An 11,531-nucleotide genomic window follows, 5' to 3' on the forward strand; every position below is an offset into this window, starting at 1 on the left:
GAGGGCTCTCTCAGCTCTTCTCTCTTCAGGGTCTGGAGATCATGGCCCTGCAGTGAGCAGGCAAGCCCTGGGCCAGGCAGGGCCAGATCTGAAGCCCTGATATCTCCTTCATTTCATCAGGCTGCTGGGCAGCCGAGCACAGGAAATTAAAAGCAACTCATAGATCATAAAGCAAGGCACCAAGTGATCTCAGACAAAATCTATCTCCCTCTTCTCCCTCCTATGAGAAGCTGGCTCTTAGCAGTTGGCTGCTGAACTTCTGCAGAGAGCCAAACTGTTCTAGTTGTCAGTACCCCAGAGGCAAAGGAGGCTCTGCCCTCAGAGGGCTCTGAGTCCAAATGCCAGGACCTCACAGTGACAGCATTAGTGTGTGTATATGTGTGTGTGTGAGAGAGAGAGAGACTGTGTGTGTGTATAAGCACGTGCATTGTGGAAGGAGATAGAGGAAAGAGTGGCAGCCTTTATGGGACAAACTGAACTCAGAGGTAAAGGGAAGCCCAACTTCTAACTTTATTCCTTCTTCCAGGATTGCACTTTGTACCCTGTGCTTATGTTCATTATTTTCACAAATGATACATACAGCAGCAACATCTCCTAGCTAAGATACCCTGTGACTGTGGACATTTGCTACTTCTGCTTGCCCAGCATCCCTTCTGAGTTTTGGCTAAAGTACCCTCTTTCCTTTTTAAAACAATTTTTTTCATGTGGACCATTTTTTAGAGTCCTCATTGAATTTGTTACAATATTGCTTCCTTTTTTAGGTTTTCATTTTTGGGCCATGAGACATGTGGAATCTTAGCTCCCCAACCAAGATCAACCCTGCATCCTCTGCACTGGAAAGCAAAGTCTAAACCACTGGACCACCAGAGAAGTCCTCCAACTTTCTCTTCTTTGAAAAGTTTCCTCTCACTCGCTCATGGTCCTGAGAAGATGGTCAGTGATGACAATCAATGACTCCACATTACTTCAGTCAAGCAGGGGGAAGGGTGGTGGCCCACGGGACCCAGATTCTTCCACAGGATTTCTTCTCCCTAAAGTCTGATCTTGGTGGGAACCTCTTTAGCCTGGCAAAAGGCTGGGCTGATTCACCCACATGGGGATGCCCTGAAGAAGTACCCTCCGGTTCCTACTCAATGTGACCTGACTATTCAACTTTATCTTCAGTTCTGTGAGCAATCCAGGATGCACTTACAAATATCCTTTAATTGCTTTTTAGTCAAAATCCATTTCTGTTTCTTAAAACCAAGGAACCCTAGTGAATCCCTTTGCTTTTTGAATGTCAAATAAAAATTATGAGATTCCAACCTACATGTGATGCATGATCCTTATCCCTGCCCACCTTTCTGAGGATATCCTATTGCCTCTTGTCTTGATCATCTGTTTCTATTGAATTCTTTTAGTTTATGGATAATATCAGCATTCTGTATGGGCTGTTTGTACCAATACAAACAAGAAACTCATAAAAATTATCACTCATAAAAAATATTATCACTCATAAAAATTTCCTTGTAATTTCTTTCTTTTTTCCCCCTACCAAGACCCACTTATACAGGGATGTGTGTGTGTGTGTGTGTTTGTATTTACTGAAGACAAAGAAGTTTTACAGCACTAATAAACACACCAAAAAAATGCAATCAAAAATTATATATCCCTATTCTTAAAATTCTGCTAATGCACATTTCAAGCTCCAATATTCCCCAGCTAGAGTCCTCTCCCTTCTGTTTCCTATCTCCTTTCAAGTTCTCTCATGTAAACTGCCTATTTATTTTTATGAAAAAAAAAAAATCAGTTCTCTCTTCACCACTTTATCTCCCACCAAATTTGTCCTCAGGGTCTCAAGATAGTTTTCCTCCAAAAGGGAATTCTGGGGCCAGGTGTTAACATAGGTCCACCCTGCTACAATGATTTCTTCAGACAGAATATTAGAATCAGACCAAATGACCTGTTCTGTCTCCTTCCAGTCATAAGAGCAATGAGTCTGGGCTCAGGAAGGGTCACAATCCTTCTTTCTACTTTATTTCATGTTGAAATAGACGGGGCAATCATCTCTGTACGAACTCAGGGCTCTTTCAAAGGCCACAATCATTTCTCCCCAGAGGCAGAGGGCCCTGTAAGAGAGGGAAGCTGTGGGAATGGGAGCCACAGATGGGTTGAGGATGTGGCCAGGGGCCAGCAGTGATTCCGGACAGGGTAGGTGTCTGGCTGGTGCTTGCCTTCTCCCTCTGATGAATCTTTCCCACGTTATTTTGTAAGCAATAAAGCTGGGACACATGGTGGGGGCTTGATTATGTACAGAATTAGCACAATCATTCTCTAGAACTCTTCCTTCTCAATTATCATTCATTCAATAAACACATATTAAATTCCTTCTCTGTACCCAGAAATAGGCACAAAAGCAAAATAAGACCAAGTCCTTGTCCACAAGACTCTAGGACTCTATTGGGAGATCCATAGGGAAGAAATAGGCAGTTATTCAAAAGTAGGGTAAGTTCTGGGTAATAGCTATTGAGCATCTTTGATGTGCCAGGCTTTGTCAATTACTTGAGATTCAAGGGAAATAAGACATATCTCTTAAAAAAAAAAAATCTGTGAGTTTGCTTATGTGTTGGGTGCCTGGAGGACAGGGAAAGTGGGCAGGAAAAAATTCACAAACATCTAACACAATGTCAAGCACACAGAATCACTCAGTAAATACTCATTAAGTGAATGTTGACTAAAAAAGTTACAGAGTCTGATATATGCTATAACAGAAACAAAAGGGTATTGTGGCTAATTGCTTGGAAATCAGAGCACACCTTAAAAAATGTAATGGCACCTGAATCTTGCTTGAGCAGGAACTGTGTTGAGAGGAGCATGAAGTTTGGTGGGGGTGATGGAGGGATGAATTTGAAAAAAAAAGTCTGGGGCTATGTTGCTGATAACTTTGTATGACATCTTAACAATTGAGAAACAATCAGTCCTGTCTTTCAGGCCGAGCTGGGAGTAATTGCTGCCTCTATGTACCTGTTTTTACAGTGTAAAGTGGAAGGCACCACTCATCCACTAGATAACAGAGTAGACAAGAACATGGGGTTTAGAAGCAAGCAGACCTGGTTGGCTTCAAATTTCAGCCCTGCCACCTTTTTAATAGCAATATGCTGGGCAAGTAACTTAACCCCTCTGAACTTCAATAATTTAATCTCCAAAACAAGAATCACAACACCCTCGCCCCAGAACAATGCTCTAAAAGATCAATAAGGTAATGTACCATAAAAGAGTACCTGGCTTAGAGTCAGTACTTTTTAAATGGTTGTTTTGTTATTATCACTACTATAACAATTATTACTATTGTCATTCTGTTTGGAAATAATGCTGCTTCTCATTCATGCTCTACTGCCTACAAAGAAAGTTAACTGTGAGGCCCACCTTTTCCAGATTGATCATCTCAGTTGAGCAAGTGAATTTAGATTAATCATTTGATGAGAGGTGTGATTACTCACCAAGAAAAGGCCCCCAAGCCCATGTGACCCAAGTTCCCTCAATTTATCAGAAGGAGACTGAGCCTTGGCCCTAGTCCCACAGCTGCCTAGAGAGAACTGGGCGAATCCCAGACCTCTATCCTCCGGGTGCAGGTGACTGCCTCCAAGTTAACTCTGTTACTGTGTATACATGGCCAAGATTAAAATCAGCTTCAAATGTCAGCCCTGCAAAGCCAAGTCCTCCTCACCAAGCCTTCTCTGTGGGGGGCTGTTTTTCCTACACTTTCTCTGCAGCCCCTACAGGCATCTGCTGGGTGTCTGAGAACAGACTCTGCTCCTGAGCCCTGCTGACCCCACAGGAGGAGGTGAGAGGCCTCTCTCTACCAGTGTCAGCTTACAGTGGGGAAAAGGCCTGGGGACACAGCCAGAGACAGGCTGACACCAACAGTGTTACTGCTTCCCCAGGCTCTCACTCCAGCAGAGGTGGCTGGCAGGCCAGCCTCCCCACCGGATGGACTTGTTTCTCACCGCAGGCCTCAGCGGTTGCTCTGGAGTCAGCCATCCTCTGGCGGGCGCTCAGGCTCCTATGGCCCCACGGAACTCTCCACTTTGCCTAGGGTCACCACTCTCCTCTGGAAGAGAAGCCCGAGGGGAGCCCCTCAGCAGGGCAGAAAAAGCCCGGCTTTTCCTGGAACTCCCCCAGCTCTCCAAACCCATCACTGAGGGCTCAAATGGCCTGGACAAGCCAAGTGAAGTGCCAGGCTGCTATTCTGTCCCTTTTGTAAGACTCGTGAACTTGCTATTCCACAGGATAAATACAATTTCTTGTGCAAAAGAGGTTATTTTCTACATTGCAGTTCCCTAACCTGGTGGCTCAGACAGTAAAGACTCTGGCTGCAACACAGGAGACGCTGGTTCAATCCCTGGGTTGGTCGGGAAGATCCCCTGGAGAAGGGAATGGCTACCCTCACCAAGATTCCTGCCTGGAGAATTTCAGGACAGAGGAGCCTGGCGGGCTACAGTCAATGGGGTCGCAAAGAGTCAGACACGACTGAGCCACTTTCACTCACGCATCCACAACTGGCCCGACGTAACCGATAGCAAGGCTATAACCTGGCCAGAGCCCACGTCAGAGTCAGTGGACTAGCCAGGAGGACTCTCCTGCATGGAACAGTGACTGACCGCCCAAATCAGTCAGATCCTCCTTCACGCCTTACATTATTCCTGCATACTTACTGGGACCATCTACGTTCCAGGAACTACATTAGTTCCCAGTGATACAAATGGAGAAGTGGCTTTGCAGCCCTAGGTAATTTTGCCCTTAACAGGAATTCAATTTATAACTCTATTCCTTATCAGCAACTTTGACTGGCTGTCAGATTTTATGGTGACATATACACAAGTCTCATTTATAAGGTAGCCATTACTTTAAACAGACAAATAAATTTATCAGAAGCCTTGATTTCAAGGAGCAGAAACTGAACCCAATCTGGCTTAAGGAAAAATCAGAATTATCTGGCTCATATCTTAGAAGGTCAGGACTAGAGTATCCTCAATCAAATGAGATCATTTCTCTCTCCCTCCATCCTCCTTCACCCCATATCTCAGCTCCCTGCTTCTCTCCATGTGTTGGGTTCATTCTCTCCTAAGATGTAAGACCTTTATCCACACAGCAGGAGACATGGCACAGACAACTGCAGACTTCAATCCAGATTAGCAACACCCAAAGAGAAACATCTCTCTCTCCCAAAACCCACATGTACAATTCAGGAGGACAGCAATACTAAACCAAACTTGGATCGCGCAGCCACTACTTAGTCAGCTGCTATAAGAAGGGAATGAGCTACGATGATTGGTTGAGCTTTGGTCACATGATTCTCCTTAGCCCCTCCTAAAAGCAGATGCTGAGAAAGAGGAACAGTTCTTGAAAGAAGGGAGTAAGCTCTTTCCATGGGAGATGGAGCAGATGCTGAACAGGCTGGAGAGGAGTGGGCAGGGGAGACATGGTAACACGTCTGTATACCAGAAAGAATAAAAAGAAAAGGTTGTGTTGTATAGAAGAAAAAACAGGGAAGGCTTCACCAAAGAGTAGTTAGCTTTAAGTTTGTTTGTAATGGCCAGTTACTCTAGAATATGGAAAGCATGAATATATTTAAAAATATATAATGGATTGGCAACTTTTATAGGATGTATAACTATGGTGATTCATCACACAGCTAATTTCCAAAGTGACCAAGGACAAACCAAATAAATATCTTTGTGGGGAAGGAAGAGATTGACATTCATTGAATATCTACTGGGATGCTGGGCACTGTACCTCCACATTATTCATAAAGCTATAGGGTCATCCTATGAGGCAGGTGCTATTTTTTCCCTCCAATTACAGGAGAGGGAACTGATACTCAAAGAAATTTAAAAAAAAAATCATCTCACTGAAGGCTCCATAGCAAGCAAGCAGTAGAGCTGGGATGTGAACTCAAGTTTATCTGAGTCCAATGCTTGTGCTCTTTCCACAAGTCAGTTCTGCCAGCCAAAGGCAAAATATAGCCAGATGAAAGGGTGGAGGGGCACACAATGAGTCCCTCCTCTATTTATAGACAGAGAACAAAACCAGACAGCCCCAAAAGGCAGAAGTGCCAGAAGAGAAACAACTTTTCCAGGTCCTTCGTGAGGACATTCTTTGCTCCCAAAATGGAGATGGCACTCAAAAGTAAGATTACACATTATGAAGTGTTGCAATGGGTAGGAGAATGTGGCCAAGAAAAAACAATCGTTTCAGTGACTCAGGGGTGATCAGTTCAGTCTAGTTCAGTTCAGTCACTCAGTTGTGTCCGACTCTTTGTGACCCCATGTATCGCGGCACGCCAGGCCTCACTATCCATCACCAACTCCTGGAGTTCACTCAGACTCAACGTCCATCGAGTCAGTGATGCCATCAAGCCATCTCATCCTCTGTCATCCCCTTCTCCTCCTGCCCCCAATCCTTCCCAGCATAAGAGTCTTTTCCAATGAGTCAACTCTTCTCATGAGGTGGCCAAAGTACTGGAGTTTCAGCTTCAGCATCATTCCCTCCAAAGAAATCCCAGGGCTGATCTCCTTCAGAATGGACTGGTTGGAACTCCTTGCAGTCCAAGGGACTCTCAAGAGTCTTCTCCAACACCACAGTTCAAAAGCATCAATTCTTCGGCACTCAGCTTTCTTCACAGTCCAACTCTCACATCCATATATGACCACTGGAAAAACCATAGCCTTGACTAGACGGACCTTAGTAGGCAAAGTAATGTCTCTGCTTTTCAATATGCTATCTAGGATGGTCATAACTTTTCTTCCAAGGAGTAAGCCATCTTTTAATTTCATGGCTGCAGTCACCATCTGCAGTGATTTTGGAGCCCAAAAAAATAAAGTCTGACACTATTTCCACTGTTTCCCCATCTATTTCCCATGAAGTGATGGGACCAGATGCCATGATCTTCATTTTCTGAATGTTGAGCTTTAAGTCAACTTTTCACTCTCCTCTTTGACTTTCATCAAGAGGCTTTTGAGTTCCTCTTCACTTTCTGCCATAAAGGTGGTGTCATCTGCATATCTGAGGTTATTGATATTTCTCCCAGCAATCTTGATTCCAGCTTGTGTTTCTTCCAGTCCAGCATTTCTCACGATGTACTCTGCATATAAGTTAAATAAGCAGGGTGACAATATACAGCCTTGATGTACTCCTTTTCCTATTTGGAACCAGTCTGTTGTTCCATGTCCAGTTCTAACTGTTGCTTCCTGACCTGCATATAGATTTCTCAAGAGGCAGGTTAGGTGGTCTGGTATTCCCATCTCTTTCAGAATTTTCCACAGTTTATTGTGATCCACACAGTCAAAGCCTTTGGCATAGTCAATAAAGCAGAAATAGATGTTTTTCTGGAACTCTCTTGCTTTTTTGATGATTCAGCAGATGTTGGCAATTTGATCTAAAACCAGCTTGAACATCTGGGAGTTCACAGTTCACATATTGCTGAAGCCTGGCTTGGAGAATTTTGAGCATTACTTTACTAGCGTGTGAGATGAGTGCAACTGTGCAGTAGTTTGAGCATTCTTTGGTATTGCCTTTTTTTTTTTATTGGAATGAAAACTGACCTTTTGCAGTCCTGTGGCCACTGCTGAGTTTTCCAAATTTGCTGGCATATTGAGTGCAGCACTTTCACAGCATCATCTTTCAGGATTTGAAATAGCTCAACTGGAATTCTGGCCTGCAAAAAGCCACCTCAGTGGAGGAGTGTGTCTGGACCCCCTATTTAAAGGGAATTATAGCATAACTTGTTGAGACACAGAGGCTTCAAAGGCTGACCTCCTTATTTGAGAAATTTGGCAATAAATGTGAAGATATCTGCATGTTTAAAAATTACAAGAAAGCAATGACTGAAGAATAAGGATTTAAAAAATCAGATTGTGATAGGGTACAGTGGTAAAAAATCTGGAGACACAGATTTGATCCCTGGGTCAGGAAGATGATCCCCTGGAGAAGGAAATGGCAACCCACTCCAGTGTCCTTGCCTGGAAAATTCCAAGGACAGGGGAGACTAGTGGGCTACAGTCCATGGGGTTGCAGAATTGGACACAACCTAGCATGCACACATGAACCTTATTTACAGACAGAAAAGTAGAAAGGATAGGCCATTAACAACAGAAATAAAAATCTGAATTAACTTGACCAGCTGAAACTGTAGATCAAGAACACAGTGAGTCTGGCAACACAGTTCTTTGTTGGGTTGTCTTTGGATACTATTTTCCAGTCCTTTCCTGTGGGTACCAGGTGTAGCCTCCTACCACATAAGGTGTCATATAAACTGTCCAGCCTCTCGTTAACACTCTATTCCATTGGATGCAATAGTTGACTAATCTGGTGTGACTCAAGCCAAGTCAGCCTGTCCCTCTCTGGGACTGACATGTGGATGTTATGAAGAACAGTCCTCTTTTTCCCCCAGTAAGCTGAGATCATATAGCAAGAAACAGGCTCAGGCAGCTTCCAGCCTCATCAACCCAGATAAGGCAGGCCCAACACAAAAGAGAACTGCTCTCTCTCAGTAATCACACGTTAAATCCAAGAGAAGGCATACGCCATGTGAAGGGAGCCCTTTTTAAAAAAATTTTTTTTTATTGAAGGATAATTGCTTTACAGAATTTTGTTGTTTTCTGTCAAACCTCAACATGAATCAACCATAGGGAGCCCATTTTTAAGTAAAAGAAAATGAGACCAGCCCAGAGAAGGAGACAGACAGACAATATCCTTCAAAACTCTGAATTCAACCATATTTCCACTTGATCCTAGACTCTCCCCACTTTTAAAAGAGAATTTGAATTGGGCTTCTGTAACAACCAGAGTGGACTTCCCTGGTGGCTCAGACAGTAAAGAATCTGCCTGCAATGCGGGAGACCCATAAAGCTCACTAACATTAACTCTCAGCAATTGACAGGGTGGGGTGCTCTGTGAATAGAAATGAAAATTATGACCTGCCAGAGCCACTGATAATGAATATAATTTAAAAAAAAAAGACAGGGTCCCTGTCCTCAAGGAGTTCACAGTTGTGGCAAGTTCTTTTGCTTTCCTGCTATAAATAGGAGCCTGCTCCGAAATGGGTGTACTATTAAAGTATGGGCGGGGAGCGAGGAGGGGAAGAGACGAAATCGTATGCAGTCGCAGTCCTTTTCCAAAACAAAAATAGTAAAAGCCAAGCTAACGACTGAACTGGACAAATATAGAGAGAAACAAGAGGAGTGGTGCAGAGAACTTTGTATGGGAGACACAGCAGCACCCTTGGAGCCCCTCACAGGGCTTCTAGAAGTCTCTTCTTTGTCACCTATCTCCTCCTCTTTGGGGGCTCCCTTGCCCTCTAGGCTGTGAGGGTCCCTCTGCCCTCCTTCCTGAGTTCCCAGAAAACCAGTTCCATTCATCCCCATGGGCAGCTAGAGGAGGCTGAATCAGATTCCCTTGAGGAAGGGACTTCAGATCCCTTCATTAGAAACCCAGCAAATGTTTCTTTACCTGATAAAGTCACCTTTCCTCTTACAGTACCTCTTCTAGGAAGAAGGATTACTCCATTTTACCAAAATCAAATATTGCTCTATTTTACCCAAAGAAGAGGGTTAGAAAAAAAAGAAGAGACTTGGAGAGGGATGAATATGTAGGATTGTCCTTAGAAGTCAGCCCCCTAAGCAGACCACAAAGTGAATTCTAGGCAGTCCCCTCTCCCTGCCTCCACAAAACAATGCCAGCTATTATGCTTGGCACATCACTTACAAACGACAAGGCCACACTTTATACTTGATAGATAATATTTATAAAATCCTACTAAAAATATTTTGAACACGTAAAAGACTTACAATAAAGGGAGGTTTTCAACTGATAGATTTCACTTTTCTATAGTTTTCTATAGAAACTATAGATTTCTATAGTTTTCAACTGATAGAATGATTTTCAAACTCAAAGACTCCTGCTCTGTCTCATACAATAAGGATAAAACTTTTCTGGTAGGCCATTTGGCAGTGTGTTTCAAAAGCCTTGAAAATGTTCATATTTTTAAATTTTTTTATTTTATACTGAATTATAGATGATTAACAATGTTGTGATAGTTTCAGGTGGACAGCAAAGGGACTTAGCCATACATATACATGAATCCATTCTCCCCCAAACTTCTCTCCCATCCAGGCTACCGTATAACATTGAGCAGAGTTCCCTGTGCTATACAGTAAGTCCTTGTTGGTTATCCATTTTAAATATAGTAGTGTAGCTTTGTGCAGTGGCAGTATCGTAGCTAATGAGGTTTATCCAAGGTGTGATTATTGCTAATTAAATATAGTAGTGCATACATGTTGATCCCAAATGTTTTCTGATTCAGCGGTTTTAATTCCCAAGCATGGACTTGGGAGTCAGATTGCCTCCACCACTAATCAATCACATGATTTAGCCTCTTGGAGCTTCAGTTTCCCCATCTCTAAAATGAGGGTGATAATAGTAGCTACCTGAAAAGCTCGTTGTAAGGATTAAATGAAATATATGTAATGCCTTAGAGCAGTATCCAGCATATGGTTACATACTATATGTGTTAGCTAAGTAAGTGATCAGAGATAGGAATAGAAATACATCTCAGTATTAGTTCAAACAGCAGAATTTTAGAAAGATGTTTATTACCAGGTAATGGGCTAAATATTTATGGTGCAACCATAAGATATTAAACCACATAGCCACTTTAAAAAAGACTATGTCTTAGAAGAATATTTAGAGATTTGGGAAGATGTTCATCACATATTGTTAGGCCAAAGAAAACAAAATCAGGTTTCAAATAGTGTATAGAGTATGATCCAAATACAAAAATAGAAAATAAAGGAAATACTTCAAAGTGCTACTGGCAAGTATCTCAAAGTTGATGGTTCAGGCTTGCCTGCACATTGGAATCACCTCTGAAATTAAAAAAAAAAAAAAAAATTAATGATGATACAGGACCCCACCCACAATAATACTGATTTACTCAGTTTGGGATATTGTCTGGGTCTCAGGATTTTTATTTTCTTTATGTGCTTGGCTTCTTTCTCCATTTTTTCCCCTGAAATCTTCTAAAATAAACATGAATCCCCTTTAAAACTAGAAATTATAACCATCAAATGCTATCTAGAAGACATTTCAATTACTCCTGTGAGTAGCTGAGTAAGCAGCTGTGCCAGGCCCAGTTTACCAGATTGTTTTCTTCCAGGGAGAGCTGGAGGAAGAAAGACGGGGGAGCTAGAGTTGGCAGAAGCCTGAGAGGAGGCAGATTCAGAGCGTGAGTCACTGCCCTGGAGGACAGACCTGGGAGAGGGCTTTACATAGAGAGAAGAGGGGATGGGGCTGCAGGAAAAGAGGCTAGACACCTGAGGGGCGGGGGCAGGGCACGAGGAGTCCATGGGCAGCTTCACTGGCCGAGCGACTGTGCGCAGGCAGCTCTGTATTTGTGGCCCTTTGGTCTGAGGCCTTGCTCAGTGGCCCCTGTGATACTGGGAGTTCATTTATATGTGTCAGCGTCATGCTATCTCTTTTACAGCATACGCTCT

At 43.0% G+C, this 11,531-nt stretch overlaps 1 pseudogene; it reads left to right on the forward strand.

Annotated features, from left to right (window-relative positions):
* The first annotated feature begins 10,232 nt into the window (after nucleotides 1–10,232).
* On the forward strand, nucleotides 10,233–10,365 carry LOC120864967 (annotated as a pseudogene).
* Nucleotides 10,366–11,531: the final 1,166 nt, after the last annotated feature.

Source organism: Oryx dammah, unplaced genomic scaffold (assembly GCF_014754425.2).
Source record: "Oryx dammah isolate SB20612 unplaced genomic scaffold, SCBI_Odam_1.1 HiC_scaffold_5, whole genome shotgun sequence".
NCBI lineage: Eukaryota > Metazoa > Chordata > Mammalia > Artiodactyla > Bovidae > Oryx > Oryx dammah.